Consider the following 26,432-nt stretch of genomic DNA (forward strand, 5'->3'; position numbering starts at 1 on the left):
TCTAACAAACTTCACTGACATTCTCCTCTGACAAAACACTCTTAAGGTCTATATTCTAGATCTTGTCATCTTCCAAAATTTCTTTTCTTTTTTTAAATCTGAATTCTTTATTGTTTAAAGTATTACATATGTCTCCTTTATCCCCCATTGACCTCTCCTCAGCCACTCCCATGCCCCAGCACATGCCCTCATCCCCCTACTGTCTGTGTCCATTGGTTATGCTTATATGCATGCATACAAGTCCTTTGATTGATCTCTTAACCCCACTCCCCAGTCTCCCCTGCCTTCACTCTCAGGTTTGACGGTCTGTTCAATGCTTCTATGTCTCTGGATCTATTTTTGTTCTTCAGTTTATGGTGTTCAGTATATTCCACAAATGAGTGAGATCGTGTGATATTTATCTTTCTCTGACAGGCTTATTTTGCTTAGCATAATGCTTTCCAGGTCTATCTATGCTGTTGCGAATGGTAAGAGTTCTTTCCTTTTTACAGCAATGTAGTATTCCATTGTCTTGATGTATCACAGTTTTCTAACCCACTCGTCTGCTGATGGGCACTTAGGCTGTTTCCAAATCTTAGCTATGGTAAATTGTGCTGCTATGAACATAGGGATGCATATATGCTTTCTGATTGGTGTTTCTGATTTCTGGGATATATTCCTAGAAGTGGGATTACTGGGTCAAATGGAAATTCCATTTTTAATTTTTGAGGAAACTCCATACTGTTTTCCACAGTGGCTATACCAGTCTGCATTCCCACCAGCAGTGCATAAGGGTTCCTTTTTCTCTGCATCCTCACCAGCACTTGTCCTTTGTTGATTTGTTGATGACAGCCATTCTGACAGGTGTGAGATGGTACCTCATTGTCATTTTGATTTGCATCTTTCAGATGTTTAGTGATTTTGAGCTTGTATTCATATTTCTCTTGGCCTTCTGTATGCCCACTTTCAAAAAGTGTCTATTTAGGTCCTTTGCCTATATTTTTTATTGGATTGTTTATCTTCCTTTTGTTAAGTTGTATGAGTTCTCTGTACATTTTGGAGATTAAACCCTTATTGGAGATAACATTGGCAAATATGTTCTCCCATGCAGTGGACTTTCTTGTTGTTTTGTTGATGGTTTCTTTTGCTGTCCAGAAGCTTTTTATTTTGATGTAGTCCCATTTGTCTATTTTCTCCTTAGTTTCCATTGTCCTAGGAGCCACAAATTTATTTTCTGATCTGTGTTTTGAAAATATAATTCACATACCTATTTTACACCTCTACCACTAATTCTTCCCACTAAACATCTATGAAACCTTATACCTCCTTTACTCAAACTGACCCTAGGGATGAGCACTTCAAGGACACTCTCTCTGCACCATTAACTTCTTGTCATATTCACATATCTGGCAGCCTGCTTTGTAAATCTCTATCCTGGAAGTGTGAGAGACTTGGGTACAAATCAAAGTTCCTCATAATTGTATTTTCTTAAGCCACTTATTTACAGTTTCTGGTCTTTAGTTTCCTCATCTATGAAGTAAGAAAGGGGTTGAAAATATTATACAAAAAAAATTACATGAAAAGTGCTATGCACATACCTAAATCAATATATTGTAGCCATTAGTAACCATTATCATCTCGAAAATGCTTTTTCTCTGAAACTAAATGATGCTGAAGAAAATCATCATAGTCATCACTCAGAGCTGTGGTGTTCAACAATTAAAAATTCAACATTGTTAGATATAATTTTTCCTTTTCTCACTAATCTCTCTTCATCACTATTCTTTGTAGCTACCAAAAGTTACACAATTCTTCTCAGTTTTTTTTCTGTAACCCCTTACCCTGCTTTTGCAGATATTATTCACAGAGAAAACCAAAGGACACTATAGTTATATCAGCTTATTTCCCATTTATCTCTAAATTTACCCATATTTGCACTCATTCCATCCAGTTATCTATCCATGTATGCATTCAAGAAACATTTACTAAGCATCTACCAAATGCCTGATACTGGGGATTTAGTGGTGAACAGGACTGAGAATTCCCGTACTCCTGAATTTTACACTCATGATAGTCATTGAACAAGTTATTACAAGTTTTCCAAGAGTTGCAAAGGAGACAATGACTTTCCCAGGAACATAAAATGTTCTTAGTTCTGAATAATAATATTTAGCTAGTGAAGAAAAGGATGAAGGCATATGAAGCAGAGAGAGTGTCATATGCAAAACCCTCAGAGAAGAAAACAACAGTCAATGAACTAAAACTCAATGTCTCTAGACAACAGAGAACAAAGAAGGAAAGAACAAATGGGACTGAGACTGCCAGGAATACATCAAAGCTCTTCCCATTACTTTCATAGTCACGGGATAAAAGAGTGCCCAACTCTATTATAATTCCCACTCTCTCTTGCAATGAAGTGTGGTGCAGTAGTTCCCCTTATTGGCAGAGGATATGTTCCAAAACCCCAGTGATGCCTGAAACTGTGGGTTATACCAAACCCTATATATTCTATTTTTTTCCTAAACATGCATACCTTGAATAATAATATAATAATATTGATAAACTTGAATTTACAAATTAGGCACAACAATAACTAATAATAAAATAGAACAATTTTAACAATATACCTTGACATTTATGTGAATCTGGTCTCTCTCTCAAAATATCTTATTTACTATATTCACCCTTCTTCTTATGATGTGAAATGATACAGTGCCTATGTGATGAGACAAAGTGAGGTGAGGTGTATAATGTAGGTACTGTGATGTAGCATTAGCTATAGTATAGCCCTATACTGTAAGGGTTACTTGAACAAAAGCACTGTGATACACACCGTCGATCTGATAACCTAGAGGGCTACTAAGTGACTAATCAGAGGGGAGTGTGTACAGTGTGGATATGCTGGACAAAGGGATGATTCATGCCCAGGGTGCAATGACATGAGATTTCATTACCCTACTCACAGTGATGTGCCATTTAAAACATGGATTCTTTCATTAATATTTCAGACCTCTATTGAGTGAAGGTAACTGAAATCATGGAAATAAAAACCTCAAATAAGGAAGGACTACTATATGTGGCTAAGTTCTTTCCATTGGTGTGAGAGTAAAAATATGTTATACTTCAATGTGCTACTCATAAAATACCCCATACATCCTTCTTTGTCCTCTCTATTTATCTTTCAGGATGACTGTCAGGAAATATCCAGAACAATCTTGAAGTCAAATATTAGAAATTGCTGAGTTCATCAGCCTGAGTCCCAATGTAGATCAGAACATCTGTTCATCCAGAACATCAACCCTACAGTGGAAAAATTGGTTAATTAACCAACTAATAGCTGTAGGCCCACTAATAAAATGTTGCTCACATTCTTTAATGTATGTTGAAACTTTAAATTAACTTCCAAGCTGCTATCTAAAAAGAAATAGGCAACCACAGAACACCATGCTTATGCATGAACTTTCTGAACTTTTGCCTACACCCAATCAAACATGTAAATATTTCTTCCTTGTGGACTGTGCACCCATCCTGGAACTTTACTCACTTCACAATTCTTCCTTTCCCTTCTATCAGTCAAAGTAAATTCTTTCAAAACAACTTACATCTTTAAAGAGCCCGCCCCCCATCAGCTCCAGGACAGTGGACATGTTCATGCTTTTCACCTAGCCCTGCTGCTGGTGTTTGGACTGTATGTCCCAGGACTGGCTAGCACATGCCTCAATAAACACTTACAGAAAAGCTTCGGCCATGAAGGTTTTTGGTTACTAACTAAGAAAGTAATTTTCAACTGTCCTTTCTATATGTCTTCCTTTTCAGAGGTCCTTCCCTTATAAACTCATAGTGTTCTATTCTATGAAAGAAGTCAGCAATCTGCTAAAAGTCATATAAAGATATTGGTGACAATATGTTTATTTTAAAAGAGTGCCAGGAGAGGGCAAGCCTTCACTCCAAAACCAGTACACAATAGTGAGATTCTAGGATCTGGGGACTGGAGATATTTTGGAGAGATCTTTTGCACCCTCCCATTCCCCTTCTCTGACTTACAGCCAGCTGTGAGCACCTGTCCCCAAAGACACAACAGAGAATTAAACCTGTTATGTATTACTAAAACATGTAGTTCAGTTAATTCTCTTCCTTCTCATTAATTGCTCCTAAGTGGATGATAAATTGGGGCTGTCACTTATCTATATATTTGTTGATTTGATACTTTATATATAGGTAACACAATATACATTCCTATAGGTCAAGATTTTTTCTTCTATTTTTAACCAAATTCTATATTTCTCCTTAAGTCTTGCTGAGTGCATTGGCAGAAAATGTTTCCCCACTCTGCCTTTCATACCTTCTGCTCTGTATTTTAGTACATATTGGAACTTAGTCTTAATGAGAATAGCAAATTTTCACATCTGTTCCTAAATTGCCTTCTCTTCTCCAGTGTGTGTGAAAGAAGGACATTGTTCCTTGATATTGCCTCATCTGAAGTTGTTTTCTGTAGTGGATCCTTTTAGTTGGATAATTGTACAACTCAGAAACTGATAGAAAATGTTCCTTAAATCATAAAAAGGCACCAATATTAAATATAATAGATATGTAATTTTCATATTATATATTTCAAGACCCAGGCCTAATAATGTCCTCTGACAAGTGTTCCTTTCTATAAATGAATATAATGCAATGAAATGTTCACAGGTAATAAAATTCACACATCCCAGAATGTTCAGTGGACTATAAACTGGTAAACTACCTAACAAAATGTTCAACTGGACAGTTCCCATAATCTAGAATTTCCTCTGTGGTAGGTATAGTAATGGCTCCCACAAAGAAATCCTCAACCTAATTCCTAAAGCCTGTGAATACATTACTTAACATGGCAAAAGATACTCTGAGATGAAATTAAGGTTAAGGATCTTGAGATAGAGAAATATCTGGATTTTCTTGTTGGATCCAATTCAATCACATGAGTCCTAAAAACAGCAGACCTTTCTTTCCTTTAGTTAGAGAAAAAGCTATTATCTATAAATAATGAACTGATTGTACCGCCTCAAAATTCATATGTTGAAGCCCTAATCCCCAATGTGACTATATGTGTTGATAGGGCTTTGAGAGAAGTAATTAAGGTTAATGGGGCTTAAGGGTAGGGCCCTAATCTGATAGGGTGTTTTTTAAGAATAGAAAGACATACTAGATATCTCTCTCTCTCTCTCTCTCTCTCTCTCTCTCTCTCTCTCTCTCTCTTTCTCACTCTCCTTTTGTGTGCAAATAGAGAAGAAATCATGTGAAAACACACAAAGAAGTTGGTTGTCTACAAGCCAGGAAAAGAGGCCCTAAAGCTGAGCGCACTTAGATCTTGAACTTCTAGCCTCCAAAACTTTGGAAAAATAAATTTCTAACGTTTCAGCTACCCAGTCTGCAGTGTTTTGTTATGCCAGCCTGAACAGACTAATATACAGGAAAAGGATCAGAGAGATGCAACATTGCTGTTTTTGAAGATGAAGGAATGGGTATGAGCCAAGGAATGTAAGGCAAGTCTAGAAACTAGAAAATGCAAGAAAGTGGATTCTCCCTTCCAGCCTGCAGCAAACACAACTGTATCCACCCTTAACCTTATCTAACCACTAAGATGTTCTTCCGACTTAAAGAACAATAAGGCAATAAATTTTTGTTGTTTGAAGTTTGTGATGACTTGTAACAGTCACAGTAGAAAGTGAATATATCTTCTAAGACTGAAAGACTATAAATGCTGGAATTGCTTTAAAAAAAGTGGACCCCACTAGGTGTGTGACTTACCCCATTACCCCCTCCAGCTTCTACTTATATATGAGGACTATCATTTGGAGGCATTTTGGGAAGAGAGTTGTAGGCCTAGTAGAAATAAAGTGCTAAGGTGGTAGTTCCCCTTCCCTCCTACCTTCTAATGAAGAGTTGTTGTTTGTTTTATTGGGAAGATCGAAAGGATGTATAGCCTCATCTTCTGACCCTACGCCATATGAACATTTTGCTCTTGCCATAGTTAGCATTTTCTAATTACTTGAGCGCACATAGTTTACAACCCAGGCCTTTAGCCATGCTGCTCCTTTCACCTCCTAAACCTCTGCCCCTTCATGACATTTAAAGAGTTACCTCTGTGACAGCTCCCCTGACTTCCTCAGAAAGTTAGTCCGCCAGCCCCTCCTCTCTGCTCCCATAGCATTTTCTCCATGCCTTGCTTTAATAGCTGACCTTTAAATGGGAAGTTTCTTTTTCCTACCCCTGAAGACTCCAAGCTTTTGAATCTTTAGCATCTGAATAAACACCTTACACACAATAGGCACACGATAAATTAAATTGAATAAAATGCATAATAATAAATATCAAATAATCAAGGAAAGATTTACATAATATAGTCAATATCTTATATTTTACACAGCATGGAAAAATTGACAAAATTATGTAAATTCTCCACAAAAATTCTAAATATAAAAAATGTAGTATATAAAGAGAATATAATTAATTTTATGGAAGACTTAAGTGGAATGTGGATATTGAAAAATTAAGTATCATTGCAATATAATTTATTCATTTGTTTTATTTATTTTCATAGTTTTAATTAATTCTAAAGCACTTTCAAAATATAGTTCTACTAAAACTTTTAAATACTGTACATCATTTTTGAGTGCAATGACTACTGTTAACACATTTCAATAAAATAAAATACATTTATTTTAGTATTTACTAGTATATTTTTTGTGCAGTTAGCCAAAAAGTTCTTTGAATACAACTGGACAAAATATAGGATAATGAATAAAAACTGAAAATTGCTGTCTTTCATAATTATCAAAGTACACTGCTAAATTTTTTTAAAGTTCATATTTAATGATCTCTTGATTCCTTGAATAGAATAAGTCTATTTCTGTAGATATGACTACCAAAAATGTATTTGTATTATTTATTAAAATATTTGTGCTTACTTCATAAATTTTGGCTCTATTTATCTATGACATTTTAATTTATTCTGTCAGTTTGTCAAGAAACAATTTCAATGAACATATATTATTTGAAAGGTATAATGTCACATGTTGAAATACAAAGCAGAATTAAACATGGTCATTGATTTCAAGAAGTTCACAGTCTATTGAAAAGGCACTTAATCCAGCAAACAAGTTACTTTAAGTGCCATAAAGCGATCTTAATATTAAGCCAAAAGAACCTAAAAGACTTGAAACTCTTTTTTATCTACTGGGACAGTAAGAAAATGCTAACCCAAATGAGTGATAATTGGACTGAGTCTTAAAAGGTAAGAAGCAGTTTGATATATAAGAAGGAATTTTCCTCCTCTTCCCTCATTTTTCATATCCAATCCATCAACAAGTCTTGATTTTTACCTCCTAAATATTTTTGGAATATTCCACTTCTCACCATCTCCAATCTGATCACAGTCATTCAGGTAATCAATATCTCTCACCCAGACCAATGCATTGGCATATCACTGTATCTCATTGCGATCATTCACTTCTCCCTCTCTACTCTCTTCTCCACAACACAGACAAATCTGATCATGTTACATGTACTCCTGCCATGGTTCATTCCCTTTAATGGTTTCCATTGATGTAAGAATTAAGGCAAATGTTCTTAATTTAGACACCTGGACCTTGTGCAGCCTGGCCCCTGTCTACCAATCCAAGTCCAATGTCTACTACTTGCCCCCCCCCGCTTCTCTCTGTGTTCCAACCACACAGATCTCTGTTTCTCAAACAGATCATGTTCATTCCCAACACAAGGTCTTTGCTCGTTTTATTTCCTTTTTCAGAAATGCCCATTCCTCAAAATTTTTTACCTAGTAAATTTTCATTTATTTTTATATTTTAACCTTCCTGACCAACTTCTCCTCTCAGGATAGATCAGAAATCTTTCAGACACTCTGATGGTACCATATCCCTTTCCTTCAGAGTATTTATCTGGTTTTTGTTATCTTTATTGTTCAAAGTATTACAGATGTCCTTCCCCCACCCACTGACCCCTTCTAGCCCACACCCACTGCCCACCCGAGGCCTTCACCACACTATTGTCTGTGTCCATGGGTTATGCATATATGCATACAAGTTGTTTGGTTGATCTCTTTCCACCCACCACAGCTTTCCCTCTGAAATTCAACAGTCAGTTCAATGCTTCCATGCTTCTGGATCTATTTTGTTTATCAGTTTGTTTTGTTCATTAGATTCCACATATAAGTGAGATCATGTGATACTTGTCTTTCTCTGACTGGCTTATTTAGCTTAGTATAATACTCTCCAGGTCCCTCCATGATGTTTCAAAGGGTCCTTCCTTATTTTATACTGCTGCATAGTATTACATGGTATAAATGTACCACAGATTTTTTTATCCACTCATCTACTGATGGGCACTTGGACTGTTTGCAGATCTTAGCTATTGTAAATTGCACGGCTATGAACATAAGGGCGCATATATTCATTCTGATTGGTGTTTTGGGTTTCTTCGGACATAGTCCAAGAAATGGAATCACTGGTTCAAATGGCAGTTCCATATTTATTTTTTTGAGGAAACTCCATGCTGTCTTCCACAGTGGCTGCACCAGTCTGCATTCCCACCAGCAGTGCACGAGAGTTCCCTTTTCTCCACACCCTCTCCAGCACTTGTCATTTGTTGATTTGTTGATAATAGCCATTCTGACAGGTGTAAGGTTATATCTTATAGTCATTTTAAGTTGCATCTCTCTGATAATTAGTGACTTTGAGCATTTTTTCATGTGCCTCTTGGCCATCTGTATGTCCACTTTGGAGAATTGTCTCTTTAGGTCCTTGCCCATTTTTTAATTGGATTGTTTGTCTTCCTTTTGTTAAGTTGTATGAGTTCCTTATATATTTTGGAAATTAACCCTTTTATCAGATGTATCATTGGCAAATATATTTTCCCATATAGTGGGCTCCCTTTTCATTTTGTTGATGGTTTATTTGCTGTGCAGAAGCTTTTTATTTTGATGTAGCCCCATTTGTTTCTCTCCTCCTTAGTTTCCCTTGCCCTAGGAGATGTATTGGTAAACACACTGCTACAAGAGATGTCTGAGATTTTGCTGCCTATGGTTTCTTTTAAGATTTTTATGGTTTCAAGACTTACATTTAAGTCTTTTACCCATTTTGAGTTTATTCTTGTGTATGGTGTAATTTGGTGGTCTAGTTTCATTTTTTTTTTTTTGCATGTGTCCATCCAATTTTCCCAACCCCATTTATTGAAGAGACTGTCTTGACTCTATTGTATGCTCTTGCCTCTTTTGTCAAATATTAATTGAAGGTAATGGCTTGGGTTGATTTCTGGGTTCTCTGTTCTGTTCCATTGACCTATATGCCTGTTCCAATCTCTGAGTTTTTACTGTGCCTTTTTCCCTTAACACTCTTACCCTATATATTCACATGACATTTTCTTGTAATTCATCTCAAAAAGAATTTTTCTTATTAACGTCTCTGACATAGCATCCTCCATCACTCACTGTACTCTCACTTTATTTTCTTTTATAGCATTTATTGTTACCCATCATATTATATAGTTATTTATTTCCTGCCTCGCCTTAGAATATAGTGCATGGGGACAGAGATTTTGTCTCTCCTATTCACCTACAATTTAAACATTATGTGTTATATAGCTAACAATTAATATTTGCTGAATAAATAAATTATTACTAAAATACCTATTTTGTGGGACTATTCAGATATTATATGATCATAACATTAATATTCTCACAGGAATATTTATGGAAGCTTATGCTAATAACAACAGAAATTTCAAATGAGAAAATCTACATAGAGTTATTAAACCATTGTCTAGAAAATAATGATCATTCAATATATTCTAATTATCATCATTAACAATTAATATAAATAACTCTATGCAACTTAGAAGTGCTCAAAGTATATTTTTTGTTTTAAATGTCCTAATATTTTGACTAATAACAAAGATAAGAAGAATTTAAAATGACCATTTACTCTTTTTCTTTTTTGATCATTCTAGTTTATTTCTGCAATTCTGTTTAAACATTATAAAGGGCTTTGAAACAAGGGGGCTAGACTCAATGATCTGTACATATTTTATATTATAAAGTATTAGTATATCATGCCACCAACTCCATCCAGTTATGTATATTTTCTCAAATTACTGCCTTAAATTTTCTCTTTATCATTGAAGCTGTGAATTATAAGTTTTCAAATAAGTATAGAGCAATAAAAACCCCTATGAAAGTAAAAAATGTAATCATTTTCTGAGATATATACTAGTATGTAGAGGAAGAAAATATACCTAAAACTGACAATTTAATTATGGTATCCTTAGTTTGAGGATGTGGTATTACATAATGTTCAGTCTGGACTACTTCAAGTCTGAATAATGAGACCATCAAACTGCCTGGGTTCCCATTGCTATGCTGTTCAAAAATGCCAAATTTACCATTTTGGACTTTCCCGTATTAAGGAATCCTGTATACAAATAAAAATAAATAAAACTTTTAATTTATTTTATTTTATCTTTGAATAATTATGTGGAATATTATAAATTGGAAATATTTTCTATTCTAAAACAATATCTATTCCAGTATATTTTGTTTTGTTTTTGTAGTTGAACATCAAACACAGGACTTTCTTGTTAACTATATAATTGTGTCACTAAAAATATTATTCATTATTTAGAGAAAAATCTGATAGCACACTGAATTATGCAAAAAAAATAGAATACTTCCATTTCTTCAGAGAAAATATTTTATTATTAAATTTTTAATATAGGAAAGCCCAAATATTTGATATTGCTCATTGTTTTCATAGGTATCTAGATTATCAACAGATCCTTAGGATGCAATTTCTAATATTTTCTCTTTTAATAAAAATTCTAATATCATTTCTAGTACATAGTACAAAAAGCAACAGGAAAATCTAATAACAAATAACATTAAAATGACTTAGACTTTAGAAATAATTTTATATTGAGCTTTTCATAAAAGGTAAACTTCAATCAAATAACCAGAGTATAGAATCCTTATGACAGACAGATAAGACCATAGTAATGACATGAATAAATCTTATAGACATAATCTTTAGTGAAAGAAGCCAAACAGAAAATAGTTCATATGGCATAATTTCACTCACATTAATTTCAAAGTGTTTTGGCGGGGGAGCGTGGGGGCGCGAGTGATACTCTTAGTGATTTGATGGAGGCATGAGGAAGCTAGTGACATTTTTTCTGAAAGACATAGAAAGAATTGCCAGAAATCTTTCATGTCTTGATCCTGTTAGGGTTTACCTGTTATATACACATTCTTTAAATGTATTGAACTGTATTCTTAGGATATATGCACTTTATATCTTTTAAGAAATACACCGAACTGTACACTAAGATATGTGCATTTTACTGTATGTGTCTATATCACAATAAAAATATGTAAATATTTTTATTTATTACCAACTCATTATCAGTCTATTACTGACTCTGAGGAATTTCACTACTAGTCTTATCCAATGTATACTGATTCAACTTTTTATTATAAAACAAAATATACTTAGTAAATAGTGCCAAGACACATAAAGAACAAATATCGCCCATGTATAATTAGCAGATTTAATTAACAACTAGTATTTGTGCTTTGCTCATAAGACTGTGGATCTGGACCACTTTCAGAGAGACATAGCAACTTTTCCAATCTACCATATCTTCTAATAAAAACCTTCAAGCTTCCTGGTTTCTTTCTAAGTAATTAGGATAAAAGATAATGTTTTGTTGTTGTTAAAGCAATCAGTGCATCATGTTGAAAATCAGTTCAGGAATGTGAGAATTTTCTCTGAACAAATATTGTTATAAATGTCACCTTAGAATGTCTTTCCTTCAAGGTTCATTTTCTATCTTGTTATTACAGATACTAGAGGCCCGATGCACAAAATTCATGCACGGGCGTGGGGGGGGGAGGGGGTGCCCTCAGCCCAGCCTGCACACTCTCACAATCTGGGACTGCTGGCTCCTAACTACTCACCTGCCAGCCTGATCACCCCTAACTGCCTCTGCCTGCAAGCCTGATCTTCCCTAACTGCCCCGCCGGTGGCCTGGTTGCCCCCAACTGCCTCCCCCTGCTGGCTTGGTTGCTCCTAACTGCTGCCCCTACTGGTCTGGTCGCCCCTTAGTGCCCCCCTGCCAGCCTTATTGCCCCCAACTGCCCCCCTCTGCTGGCCTGGTCACCCCCATCTGCCCCCCCTGCTGGCCTGGTTGCCCCCTCACTAACCCCAAGGTGTTTTTGATGAATTTAATCAACGATAAGGATATGATTAAAGTAAAGGTCCAGTTATAAACACTCTGATACTTTTATCAATGCCTATATGAGTCCCTTGTTTTGTAACATGTAATTATGCCTACCATCTTCTCTGCATTTGAATATGGCCCAAAATTCATGAATCTCACAGACAAAATCCCTTTGTTTTACTGAAGTTTTTTTCTGCAGGCTTAGATGCAGTTGGCATATGGGGAGGAGGGAGCATAGCATGTTCAAATAAAGCAAGAGTTGAGTGTGGGAATGGGGCAGAGAGTAGGTAGGCAGAAGGAACCTGAAATGGGAAGTTCATTCATTCATTCATCAAAAACACCTTGAGCAACTTAAATGCACTAATGTGCTGGAGGTCATCAGTAATGAAAATTGGGGAGATTACTAAAGGCTTTTTTCTACACAAAGCTATGATTTCATTTTTTTAAATAACTGTTTATATTGTGGAGCAGGGTTTGAAGCAGAAAAGATTACATAAAGAGATAATAGTCAAGTTACAATTTAAATTATCAAAATAAAGGACCAATGAGATGACCAAACAATCACAGTGGCAATGTGATTAATCGGGAAATGTCTAAAAGGCACAATAAATAAAACTGCATGGTTAAATGATAGGAAATTATAATACTGGCAACTGTTTAATGAAGTTCTTGTATGAAACTAAGAAAGTGACTTAATCCCATTGAATTAAAAATTTTATAACCATAAACTAATAACTATTATAATTTTACAAATATTTTAAACTAGAGGCCCAGTGCATGCTTGAATCATGCATATGTAGGGTCCCCTACACGCTTTCGCTTTTCGCGGGGGAGCTGGGTGCCTGTCCGCTGGTGCACCAGGCCTTTCAGAAGCCTCTGGCTCAGCGGAGGCTTCTGAAAGGCCTGGTGCCAGAGCAGACAGGCACCCAGCTCCCCCACTTTTGATGGTCCACGACCACTGAGGGGGGCTACCCTGCTGTTGAGAGGTGCAGGGGGCGGGACTCCCGCCCCCTGAGCCTCTCAACGGCCGCTGAGGGGGGCTGCCGCAGACACCTGGCTACCCTGCCATTGAGCGGCGCAGCTGGGTGTCCAGGGAAGGCCCCCTCAGCGGCCGCGGATCTGGCCATTGAGAGGCACAGGGGGCGGGAGTCCCGCCCCCTATGCCTCTCAACAGCAGGGTAGCCCCCCTCAGTGGCAGCGGATCTGTGCCTCTCAATGGCTGGATAGGCCACCCCGAGTCCCACCCCCCAGCCTCCCACCGCCCAATCGTGGGCGTAGCGGAGTGATGGTAATTTACATGTTACTCTATTATTAGATAGGATTAAAACTATATGAAAATTATATTATGAATCTTTTGGAGGTTTTTAGTAACATTTACTCTATTTTCATAACTAATAATTTATAATAATAGAGCATAAATAAAATCAAGAGTAAAATTAAGGTTCATTAAGATGAGACATTTATTTGGGGGAGAATTGACAATGTAATCACTGATATTATTATATTCTCATTTAATTATTTTATATAATCAGATCAAGCCTCTTTCCTCCCATTTTTTAACAAATAATTTGTTAGCAAGAAAAACAGTCTCTGAGACAAAGTATCTCTAAATATCTTCAATAAATGTAACACTAAATAAACTAACCCATATTAGTTTAAGAACATCTAAAATATAATTTTCTTGTTTTAACTAATTTAAGTAAACTTTTTTTTTAATTTAAAATATATATGCTTAAAACATATATGCATCTCTTATCAAAAAGTTTCACCCTTTGACTTTGAAATACCAAATAATTCAAGAATATGCCAGGCAGCTGTGAATACAGATGTTCTACAGACTCAGGGAATTCTTGAAACTTAGCATTGCCTTTCTGAGTCCACACTGATTTGATGCTTTGTGCCAGATACTTTCACAGGCGTTGTCTTGTGTAATCTTCACAACCACCCTGAGAAGAGAATTTTATAAATGAAGAAATTGACATTTTGAAAAATAAGCTAGTCTCAGATCACATGATTCAAAATGGTGGAAATACCCATTTCAAAACTGTCACTGTTCTATATTGCTAAGATATCATTGCACGTACTCATTTCGCCATGCACAGTGATACAATTACAGCAAAAATAGGGGGGGGGGGGGTTGTGCCAGATGTGAAATTTAACAAATGGTTTGGAAGGCAGAATGTTCCTTTCTGAGTGTGAGAAATACTCCTCTTTCCTCATATCTAATGTACAGTCACTCTGAGGGCCTAAACTGGGTCATCTGTCTTGCAAGTTTACAATCCTCTAACTTATTGCCATGGCCCTCCAGAAGCACTTAGAGCAGGAGCTACTAGACTATCTTTCAGCAAGATAATAGAAATGTCTCAGAAAACATTTCTTCCTATGCTGTAGAGATATCTCAGAGGATATGGCTGCTCTCTGGCTCAGTTCCAGGTACTTCCTTGCAGTTTAAACCACCCTTTGTAGAATTAATCATCAATATTATTAAAACTGCAGATGGGACCCTGTAGGATAGAGAAAGCTGAGTTGAGCAGACAAGTTAATAAGCTGGAAAAATACAGGCTGATATTGGCATACTCACCGGCACGGATGCTTTGAGTAATATGACATGGGAAACAGTCAAATTACCAAAAGGTTACCAGCTTATATATTTAACAAATAAAACAAAAAAATAAAAAATAAATGGTAAGTTTATATACCTTCTCTTTCCATAATATAAATAAGGTTGAATAGGAAAAATAGAAATAATTTCCCACTAGAATCTGTATAAAAAGTAAAATAATTATTTTATTTTTAAAATTATATTTTACATTCAATATTATTTTGTATTTTTTTTGGGGGGGGTAGATATATTTATTTCTTGGTAACATACATTAAGTCGCACTAATTACACAGTAACTATAAGGCAACGAACATGAAACCACAGAACTGTAACGTTGCCACAGCTGCATGAACTTGGGCCTCTCTGGCTGAGCACATTTTGAAAAAACTGGATGCCCACTCCAGAGGTAGGACAATGAAATCTGCTCTGGAGCAAAGCTCTGAAGTGGTAGCTCACCAGAGTACCTGGCAGCTGACAGATGACAGGCAAAGCATGTTAGTTATGAAGTAGTTACAGCCTAACTCACAAAAGTTACCATTTCTCTTTCTAGAAGGAAGCAAAAGTTAAGGAATTCCTTGAATCCCTGGTGTGGGAGTGCAGAGGAGGGCTGTTAGAGCGCTGCCAGAGGACCCGGTGGGCCAGGTGGGCTGGATCATTAATAACCATGGTTGGCTTCTAAATACTGGTAGCAAGATGACTTCTGATTTGTAATCTTAGGTAAATTATAGATAAATGAAAAAGGCCAGGAATCATACACTAAGATTAATAAAACAGCACTTCAGAACGAACCGCGTGAGGGCTGTGCTTGCAGCAGGTGCACAAAACAAGGCACCCCGGTTTTTCCTTCCCACGTCTGGCTTGCAGAGCAGCTCTCGAGGCCATTTGGAAACCTCCCTCACTCCATCTTTGGTCTTTGCTGAACACTCCATGTCCCCAAAAGCGCCAATCCTGTTTGCCATCTCTCTGCCTTCTTCCGGTTTTACCGGCTCCTGCTTCATCTTGGCTCGTTCCTGCCATGTGTGCTCATCATTTCCAAGATCCTTCTTGTTCCCAACCAGGATGATGGGCACCCTGGGACAGAAATGCTTGTCTTCCGGAGTCCATTTTTCTGGGATGTTTTCTAAACTATCAGGGCTGTCAATGGAGAAACACATCAGGATAACATCAGCGTCCGGGTAGGAGAGGGGCCTCAAGCGATCAGAATCCTCCTGCCCAGCTGTGTCTCACAAAGCCACTGCTTTCCGTCCACTTCAGTGTCTGCCACGTAGTTCTCAGACACCGTAGGTACATGCACCTCTGGGAACTGGTCCTTGCTAAAACGAGGAGCAAGCAAGTCTTGCCATGGGCTCCATCACCAACCATCACCAATTTCTTCCGGATGACAGCCATTGCTTACAAATGTGCTGCAAGACACACGCGTGGCCAGTGGCAGTTCTACAAAGTGCCTTGAACTTCTCAGGCAAAAGGCACTCGGGAGACGCTCCAACTCGGGCCTCTCTGCACCCACAATGCCCATAACAAGGGTCCCTGAGTCGCAAGCTCGGGACTAGGGCAGGCGGCTAAGGAGGTGGCGGACTAACTAGAGAACCACGGAGGAAGGCGGGCAGCAGGCGGGGAGCCAATATTATTCTGTACTAGAGGCCCAGCACGTGATTGAAATCGAGCAAGGAGGCGACCTGCCTCCCGCCGTGGGAGGAGGCACCCTGCGGGGGCGGGACCCACACCTGACTCTCAGCATCCCCTGGCCCTTCTGCCTGTGTCTGCTCCCGGGCCGCCTGAGCTACTGCGCCAGCTCGGGCAGGCCCCCCTGCCTCTGTCTTCATCTCCGTTCCTGGCCTCACCTGCACACTCAAGCTCCTCCTGTCTGGTGGTGACTGGTTTCGGAGTCCTGGCCTAATTTGCATATTACCTCTTTATAATATAGATTAGTTTCAGGTGTACAGCATAGTGACTAGGAAATCATATATTTTACAAAGTGCTCCTCCCGATATTTCCAGTATCCCCTGCCACCATACATAGTTATTACAATATTATCAATATTATTGACTATATTCCCTATTATTGACTTTATATTCCTGTAACTATTTTGTAAATACCAATTTGTACTTCTTTTTTTTAAGTTGATTTTAGACATAGAGGAAGGGAGAGAGAGACAGAGAGACAGAGAGAGAGAGAGAGAGAGAGAGAGAGAGAGAGAGAGAGAAAGAGAGAGAGAGAGAAACATCCATTGTTGTTCCACTTATTTATACATTCATTGGTTAATTCCTATAGTATGTGCTCTGACCAGGGATCAAAACCACAATCTTGGTGGGCGAATCAGGATGATGTTCTAACCAACTGAGCCATCCAGCCAGGCCCTTTACCTCTTTATTATATTCACAGAAGGCAAATTCTCCCAAATGATTAATAAATAACAATAAGTAACACCGTTCATGTACTTCCATAAAAATAACTTATAGAATATAGGAAAACATGTGATTACTCTTACTGGTTTTATGTGCTTTTATGTATCAACCAACTATGAAGGAAACCATTATGAAGAGAGTAAGTGGAGTTACAAGACCTCATGATTAGAGAGAAACAAGGCAGAATGACTTCCCTTTATCCCCAAGCATTCTTCCCCTCCATCACATACAACCCCAATTCAGTTTGATGAGTTAATAATTTTATAAGGATTGAACAGTCAGCCCCAAGTCTTCTAGACCAGAAAGAAAATATGGACAGCAACCAACATAAAACATGTTGAAAACAACATTTCAGTATTCCCAGATTATTAAATCATTTATTCATCACAGTGATTGAACATGCATTTAATTCTGATGTACTCAACAAATGTTAACTATTTTCATTGCTAGGGACTTTTTGTAAAGACAGGGCAGTAAAATAAGGAAGTGCATTGTTTCTGGAGAATTTAAAAGCAATGATAAAACTGACTTAAAATTAACCTGCTTTTTATTATCACATCATGCCAATAATTCTAAAAACCTTCTGTTGTTCTCAGTTCTAAATAATTGTACAGGTGACTTAGGATTCTTTGAATTAACTTTTAAGTACAATGCGATAATCAAAATTCTACTACAAAGTTAATTTAAAGACTTCTCAATCACTGATATATGCAGACACAACTACACACTCACTTTGAGAGTAAATTCATAACAGTTTTGAATTATTCAAGATCTCTTTGGGTGTCATTAGCAACCCTTGTGAAGCTATATATTCCTGAGTTAAACTGTAGATTCAAAATAAACAATGATAGCTCATAATGGAAAAGATGAAGAAGTAGCACTTGAGCGGCTTCAGTCATTCTGTGGCACCACTTAAAGTTTTCTTCTGTTTAAAATTTCTGAAACTTACAGTACAATAAGTTTTTATGAATCTTATCCCAACCTAGATTTGTGTTTGTGATTTTTGTCTAGTTTAATATTTTTGGCTTTTGGTGACAAAAACTTTGAAATTAAAATGAATAAAAAGTATTCTTCACTTATGTGCAAAGATTGATTGGCAAATCTGGCTAGACAATCCTACCTAATAAAAGAGTTATATGCAAGTTAACCATTACTCTGCTACACCCACAAGCCATGCCCACCAGCCAATCAGAGCGAGTATGCAAATAAACCCAATCAAGATGGCTACAGCCACAGAGAGCAGGTGGGAGGCTTGGGTTTCCCAGGCAATGGAGGAAGCCAAGCTTTCCACCTGCCCTTGCTGGCCTAGGCCTCCACTCAAGGCTACAAAGTTTCAATTATAGAAGATAAATAAATCCCAACAAAAATGGTGGCAGCCACGGAGCGGGAAAGAGTGGGAGGCTAGGGTTGCCCCCGGCAATGGAAGAAGCAAAGCTTTCTGCACACCCTGGCCAGCCCAGGCCTCTGCTTAAGGCTACAAAGTTTCAATTATAGAAGATACATGAACCCCAAAAGAAATGGCTGCCGGCCACGGAGCGAGCAGGAGGCTTTGCTCTGCTCTAGGCTACAAAGTTTCAATTGTAGAAGGTAAATAAATTCCAGATACCAGGGCCTCCGCTTGGGTTGCCAGGGGGTGTGACTGGCTGCAAACCACCACAGGCCCCTTGCTCAGGCCGCCCCACGCCCCAAAGGAACCCCCACCCTGATCCGGGACACCTTTCAGGGCAAACCAGCTGGCCCCCACCCCTGTACCAGGCCTCTATCCTATCTAATAAAAGAGTAATATGCAGATTGACCATCACTCCAACACACAAGATGGCTGCCCCCATGTGGTCAAAGATCCTGCCCCCATGTGGACACAAGATGGCCAGCAGGGGAGAGCAGTTGGGAGGCACCAGGCCTGCAAGGGAAGGCAGTTGAGAGGGACCAGACCTGCAAGGGAGGGCAGTTGGAGGTGATCAAGTCTGCAGGGGAGGGCAGTTAGGAGTGACCAGGCCAGCAGAGGAGGGAAGTTGGGGGCAAACAGGCTGGCAGGGGAGCAGTTAGGCATCAATCAGGCTAGCAGGGGAGTGGTTAGGGGGCGATCAGGCTGGCAGGCAGAAGCGGTTAGGGGCAATCAGGAAGGCAGGCAGGCAAGCATTTGGGAGCCAGCAGTCCTGGATTGTGAGAGGGATGTCCAACTGCCCGTTTAGGCCCGATCCCATTGGAATCAGGCCTAAACAAGCAGTTGGACATCCCTCGAGGGGTCCCAGATTGGAGAGGGTGCAGGCTGGGCTGAGGGACACCCCACCCCCACCCCGTGCATGAATTTTGTGCACCGGGCCTCTAGTCTGTTAAATAAAACTATATAAATAAAATCAACTTTGACAAAGCTATTGACAAATTTACAAAAAGTTAAAGTGCAATAAACAATTTAATGTTATATATTTATTATTGTAACAGACCAATATGTTTGGTGTATTAGTCTGCTCGGTCTGCCATAACAAAATACCATAGACTGGATGGCTTAGGCAACAGAAATTAATTTTCTTACAGTCTTGGAGAGTAGATGTGCAAGACCAAGGTTCTGGCTGATTCAGTTTCCAGATTCTCCTTCTGGCTTGCAGATGACTGATTTCTCCTTTCTCACATGGTCTTTCCTCAGTGGATTCACATCGAAAAAGAGAAGTCTCTTCTTATAAGGACATTAATCCTATCAGGTCAGGACCCCAATTTATGAGCTTCTTTGAATATAATTACTTCCTAAAACCACACTGGGAGTTAGGGTTTACACATATAAATTTTGGGGGAACTCAAACATTCAGTCCATAATAATCAGCATATCTAACAACCTTATCTATTATTCTCTTTTAAAAAAATTCATTGATTGCTCAGGGTGGGGGGGTGGGAGAGTGCATAGAGAGCATAGATAGTGATGAAAAAATAAAAATACATGAATATGTCAACTGTACTTTAATAAAAAATGAGTGTGTCGCCAAACAAAAATACATTTATATAATTTTAAAACAATTACTTTTTTATTTTTGCACTGTAATATTGATTTTATTTATTACTCATTTTCATATGTACAAAGTTTACTAAAAGGAAGTTTTCATGGCCGTCCTCTTTTCTAACCACTATTTTTGTTTGTTTCATTTCATGAGTGACTATTACAGGAAGTAACTTTTTGGTACAGGCAAGCTATATGAAGCATCAAATATGCTATGTATGCCACTGATTATTTCTATTATCACAGTCCTCATAATCACCTTTGTAAGGCATAAGTCAAATTTTTTTAATTTTAGCTTATAAACTCATGAAATTTAACAGTACTTGACATATTGTCATCCATTGCAGTCATTATTCTTTTAGATGCTCTAATTATCTAATCTATGGTTAGTAGGAGCACTTCAAGCAGTCCCTGATCCCTCTAGCATGTCCCCAGTAGCGTGGTATCTTCTTACTAACCTCCCTTTCTGACTAACAAGATGTTCATCTACTGTCTTTCCTTTCACAGACCTGGAACCAGCCATTTCTCCAAGAATCCCTCATCATTTTTATGAAAAATAATATTTAGAGATCATGGTCTAGTCTACGCTATTCTTTTGAATTTTCTTCCCTTTTGATAGGAGCCAATGCTGGTAGAACTGGTTTAGACTCTTCATGTATGAATATGGTTTCCTCTGAGCTAAGAATATCCAAGAAGTTTGGGACAATTGTCCTGGCTATTTTTTATTTTTTAAAATATATGTTTATTGATTTCAGAGAGAGAGAGAGAGAGAGAGAGAGAGAGAGAGAGAGAGAGAGAAACATCAATGATGAAAGAGAATCATTTGATTGGCTGCCTCCTGCACACCCCACTCTGGGGATCGAGCCTGCAACCCGGGGCATGTGCTCTGACCGGGAATCAAACTGTGACTTCCTAGTTCATAGGTTGATGCTCAACCACTGAGCTATGCTGGCTGGGTTGTCCTGGCTATTTTGAAGTCAATCCAAAAGTAGGATTTTGTCTATGCAGTTAACATACAACTTGTTCCATTTTCTGGAGTTATTCTACAGAATGAACAAGTGAGATAAAACTAGGGGAAATTTTTTTTTCAGTTATCTTGTTTTAATATTTTGTTTTCTACAGATTCTTTATAATAAACCTAATAACAAAGTGATTTTTGTCATAAGTCACTGAGAATTTCCCAATAAATAAAAATTGATATAATTTACCTTTTATTATTTGTTGATAATTTTTTACCATAGTAAATGGGATTACAATAAAAACTCAGCTTCTTGATGTGAGAGTTGATAAATAAGTAAATATTTATTTATGGAATAATTTTTTGTTATTATCTATACTAGAGTATAATTTTGTTTAAGTAAATTTCCCTAGGCTCAAGTTATGTTTTTCTTTGAATAACAAAATTACATATTTTCGCCAAAACCGGTTTGGCTCAGTGGATAGAGCGTCGGCCTGCAGACTCAAGGGTCCCAGGTTCGATTCCGGTCAAGGGCATGTACCTTGGTTGCGGGCACATCCCCAGTAGGGGGTGTGCAAGAGGCAGCTGATCGATGTTTCTCTCTCATCGATGTTTCTAACTCTCTATCCCTCTCTCTTCCTCTCTGTAGAAAATCAATAAAATTAAAAAAAAATTACATATTTTGTTATATATATATTGGAGTTTTATTTCTGGTCCTTTCAGTCCACTGTAATTCTTATGATGATGCTATTTACTTTTTATACTTTTCATCCTTTCTTTACTCTTACTTTTAATAATTATTACTTTTACTTTCCAGATTTTTACCTTTAATTTTATTTTTTTAAATTTCTTTATTGATTAAGGCATTACATATTTGTCCTCATCCCCCCATTATCTTCCCAAATGCCCCCCAACTCATATCCCCATCCCCCTGTTGTCTGTGACCACTGGTTAGGCTTATATGCATGCATACAAGTCCTTTGGTTGATCTCTCTCCCTTACCCCAACCCTCCCCTACCTTCCCACTGAGGTTTGACAGTCTGATCAATGCTTCCCTGTCTCTGGATCTATTTTTATAATTATTCATGATTCCATATTTTTTACTCTTACTTTTAAATAATTATTCATAACAATAATAATCTAAGGTAAATTATAAAAATGTAACATAAAACAAAACATAATAACAGATGGTGATATTCCACTAGATTAAATTATGTATTTATTTGGTTTGTCTCCTCCCACTAGAAATAAACTCTATAAGGACAGTTATTCTTTGTGCTGAAGTTAGTTTCTTTTCACTGATGTATCCCCTAGCTCCCAGAACAGTGTCTGGTACATAATAGACTGTATTAGTGATTTTGATGTAGAGAGAGAGGATGTTCAATAGAATTACAGAGACTTATGGTCTTTAAAGGTGGATAGTAATAATATTAAAAAAGAACAAAGGAAACCATTGGGGCGGGGGGATAATGCTTTGATTTCAGGATACATGTTTGAGATAAATGTGTAACACATTAGGACATGCTTTATAACATAAGAAGTACCAGTAGAAATGCCTTCTAAAGTAGGTTGCCAACCTCCTCTAGTCCACCAGCATGGTGCAACCCAGTGACTTACCTTCAAGGGAGACACATTGGTTACAGTAAATTTTTTAAATAAAAGTGGAAAAATCCTCCCTCTGTTCTTCCATCCCTGACAACAAGAAAAGAGATGATCACAACTCTCTGACTAAACATCCTTCCTTGGGATGAAATGACTAGACAGGTTTATCATGTCAGTGCTCCCTTTAAGACCCTGAGTGACTCTTCCTGAGCCCCCATCTGTTTCTCAATAGAGTAAGCGATCAAGGGCGACCTGGATCTCAGAGCACAGTGATCTGGCATATACACTACAGGAACCAAAGTAGAAATTCTGTGTTTCAAAGACAAACTATAGAGTTTTATATTAAAAAATGTTTTTAAGTTTTCAACCCCCCAAAATCAAACAAAACAAAGAGGTTCATACCAAAGATTAGCAAGGTAAATCTTACAAAGAATTATAAAATTAAACCTAAAATGTGCAATGCTTGATATTACAGTTCCAGATTATGCTGCGATATTTGAAAATATTAAACATTTTCAACAATGTATATGATAACATTTGCCAATTACAATCTAGCTTAAACACTTTTTAATAGTCAAACCACCTGAGAAAGCAATTCTGTACCTTAATGATAGCATCAGTGGTAGTTCAGAAATACTAAAATCTCAAATGCATTCACAATAATAAAAAATTTTGGAATTTACATATTATTTCTGTATTGAGACTGTACTGAAGCTGTTTACTTAGCATTACCTAATTTAGACTATCTAGCATTACCATTTTATGTATACCAAAAGGTCTACTCATTGCTAAGTCCAAAATACTCCTAAGGAACAAAGTACTAAGAATTCACCTGAATAAAATGTTTGCTCTTCATTTAAATTTAGGCTGAAAATAACCCAAAGAAGTTGATTAACCCCCTAGATCTGTGGTCGGCAAACTGCGGCTCGCAAACCACATGCGGCTCTTTGACCCCTTGAGTGTGGTTCTTCCACAAAATACCACGGCCTGAGCGAGTCTATTTTGAAGAAGTGGCGTTAGAAGAAGTTTAAGTTTAAAAAATTTGGCTCTCAAAAGAAATTTCAATCGTTGTACTGTTGATATTTGGCTCTGTTGACTAATGAGTTTGCTGACCACTGCCCTAGATCAACTTCAAGCATAACTAAAAAAAGGTTGCATGAGACTAAGTGTGATTTAGGGTCACAGCAGCCCAAACAGGCAAAAATATCCCTCAGACCCCTAGAAGGGCCTGTCAGACAGCAGCAAGAATTCTGCAGGGTATAAAATCCTGCCTTCTCCAGCCTTTCCAGAGGGCATCACTGAAGATCTGTCTGCTGGATCAGATTCCCCTGTTCCTCAACCAGTCTTGAATTAGGAATAGAAGTACAATAACAACCTCAGCCCCACCAACTTAATGGGATTGTGCCAGACATGAGTCCTCTCCAATTGTTTTCCAGTTGCAAATGTCCCCTGAATTTTCATCTTTCTCCACCTTAAGAATCTATTGAATTCATCTTTGGGACTCTGTTTTGTGTTGGTTTCCCTACCTAGTGGAAGTGCTAGCTGTGGCGGGAGGGGGGGGGGGGGGGGACGGGAAGGCACCATGTGTTAATCTCGGATGGGAAGTATGCAGCAACTCAGTTCTTGAGTTCTGGCTAAGAGGAAATTTCAGAACCAAGATTCAAATTATAAGAGAACGTTTATTTAGAAAGTCACAGAGGTAGAAGCGAGCTGTAGAAGAAATGGACTCAGGAAACAAGTTCATCAAAAGAAGGGCCTTTGGAGCTTGGGAAAGATCAGGAGAAAGAGAAAGAGGAAGGGGGCGGGGTGCTGGAGAAAGACAGAGGAGAGACAGAGAGATGCACCTTGAGAGACAGAAGAGGAAAGAGAGGTTCTGGCGAGCTTAGCAGGGCAGCTGGACCTGATGTCAGCCATGGTGTGGCTTTGCCTGGTTTTGCTACCTTTCTGGGCCTGGAACTGAAACAGCTGAGGTCTAGATGTCATCTCCAGGGGTTAATGCTTAAGGGAGTGGTCATGCAAGGTCTTGTAGCTTTGCCCGTTGCTAGGCACCGGGGCGCTCTGCCTGGTGACCTCTGCACCTGGCCCATTATTCCTGCTTGCTCACGCCTATCTAACTGCCTACTACAAAGTAATTATTTGTTCAATGTCAACTATATGCTGGGCATTTTTCATAGCACTTAACATTTATTATTTTCTTAAGTTTCAACATATTAACCCTCTTGCTTAGAACAAATGTCCATGCCACAGTTGAGCTTCTCTTTGGATAGTGTATTGTGTAACCCTCAGCTGCCTAAAAGTTCAGCTGGCATAACACATTTAACTTCTCCAACCACAATTTACTCAGTCTGACTTCCATCCCACTCGCCTCTGGCCTATTTGGTCATTTGAGTTACATTGCAGGGTGGATTTGTACATGAGAATTCAGACTTCCACAAAAGAATGCAAATAGATGGCTAATAGCACCAAAGGACAGAATCTGTAGGAAGTGGCCCTAAGGTGGAAAAAAAAACCCAAAGAGAGTATGCAGCAACAGGGCTGGGACAGTACTTAATAGTTATGTCAATGATTTTAACCTGTTATCTTCAAGAAGAACTTTGGGGAAGCAAGAGTCTTGGGTAAACAAGATTGTAGGCAGTTTTGATAGGTAGAACAGATTGAAAGTGGCAATGGAACTCAGTTAGGCTCATAATTAGAATTAAAATAGTGAAAAATAGCAGTTGTCACATGCTACACTATACAGTATATATGCCAACAGTATGTTAGGCATTTTTATTACATTAAGTCATTGGACAACTCTATATGGTAGGTAGTATTATCCTAATTTTAAGGATAAAGAAACTAAGTCTCAGAGTTTGAGTAATTTAGACAAAGTGTTACAAAATTAGTAAGTGGCAGAATAAGGAATGAAACCTCAATTTTATTGGTTAAAGAGTCTATTAGTTTTCCTATACTCCATGTTCATAGTAAAACAAGATCAAGGCCAGCTACAATAGCTACTGCTGATGAGCAGGCACCTTTAAACATGACAGGGCAGGAGCCCTGTTAAACCTTGGGACTGCCCAGGGCCATGGTGGCAGTGGAGCCAGCAAAAGTAGCAACCATGACAATAGTGTTGGACCAGCAGAAATTATCACAAAAATGAGACCAAGAGAAATAGCAAGAGCAGCTAACACCAGAAACAAGACCCCAGCAACACTGGGGATACTGATGAGAACAGCAGTGTGGGAAAGGAGATGCTCAGCACCAGGTAGAGGTAAAGACCCTAAGTCACCCATAAGTCAGGGAGAATCAAGCATCAAAGGGTAAAAGATGCTTTTTTTTCTTTCTTTCTTTTTTTTTTTTTTTTTACTGCTGCATGGTATTCCATAGTGTATCAGCCTGGGAAACATGGTCTGGGAAATGGTATATCATTATTATAGATTTAATTGGTTGTTGAATTGTGCCTATTCTCCTTTTGTAGTACCTGTTTACTTTCTTCATCTTTCTGCCCAGGAAGTATTTCCTTGGAATTATCATGGTTATCTCCTAAAACCTTTGTGTCAGTCCTAATTCATCTTCTATACTGTTGCCAAAGGGGAACCTGATCATGTCACTATCCCATTAAAAACAACTATGATCACCCTGAGCTGTTCA

At 38.0% G+C, this 26,432-nt stretch overlaps 1 pseudogene across 1 annotated transcript; it reads right to left on the reverse strand.

The window, feature by feature from the left end:
• Positions 1 to 15,737: 15,737 nt before the first annotated feature.
• LOC307101254 (ras-like GTP-binding protein O-RHO) lies at positions 15,738 to 16,234 on the reverse strand (annotated as a pseudogene). The gene is made up of 2 exons: positions 16,081 to 16,234; positions 15,738 to 15,965 (listed from the first exon to the last, which is right to left on the reverse strand). The product of its transcript is annotated as a ras-like GTP-binding protein O-RHO (transcript).
• Between the last annotated feature and the right edge of the window lie 10,198 nt (positions 16,235 to 26,432).

This window comes from Cnephaeus nilssonii (assembly GCF_951640355.1).
Source record: "Cnephaeus nilssonii genome assembly, chromosome: 1".
Taxonomy (NCBI): Eukaryota; Metazoa; Chordata; class Mammalia; order Chiroptera; family Vespertilionidae; genus Cnephaeus; species Cnephaeus nilssonii.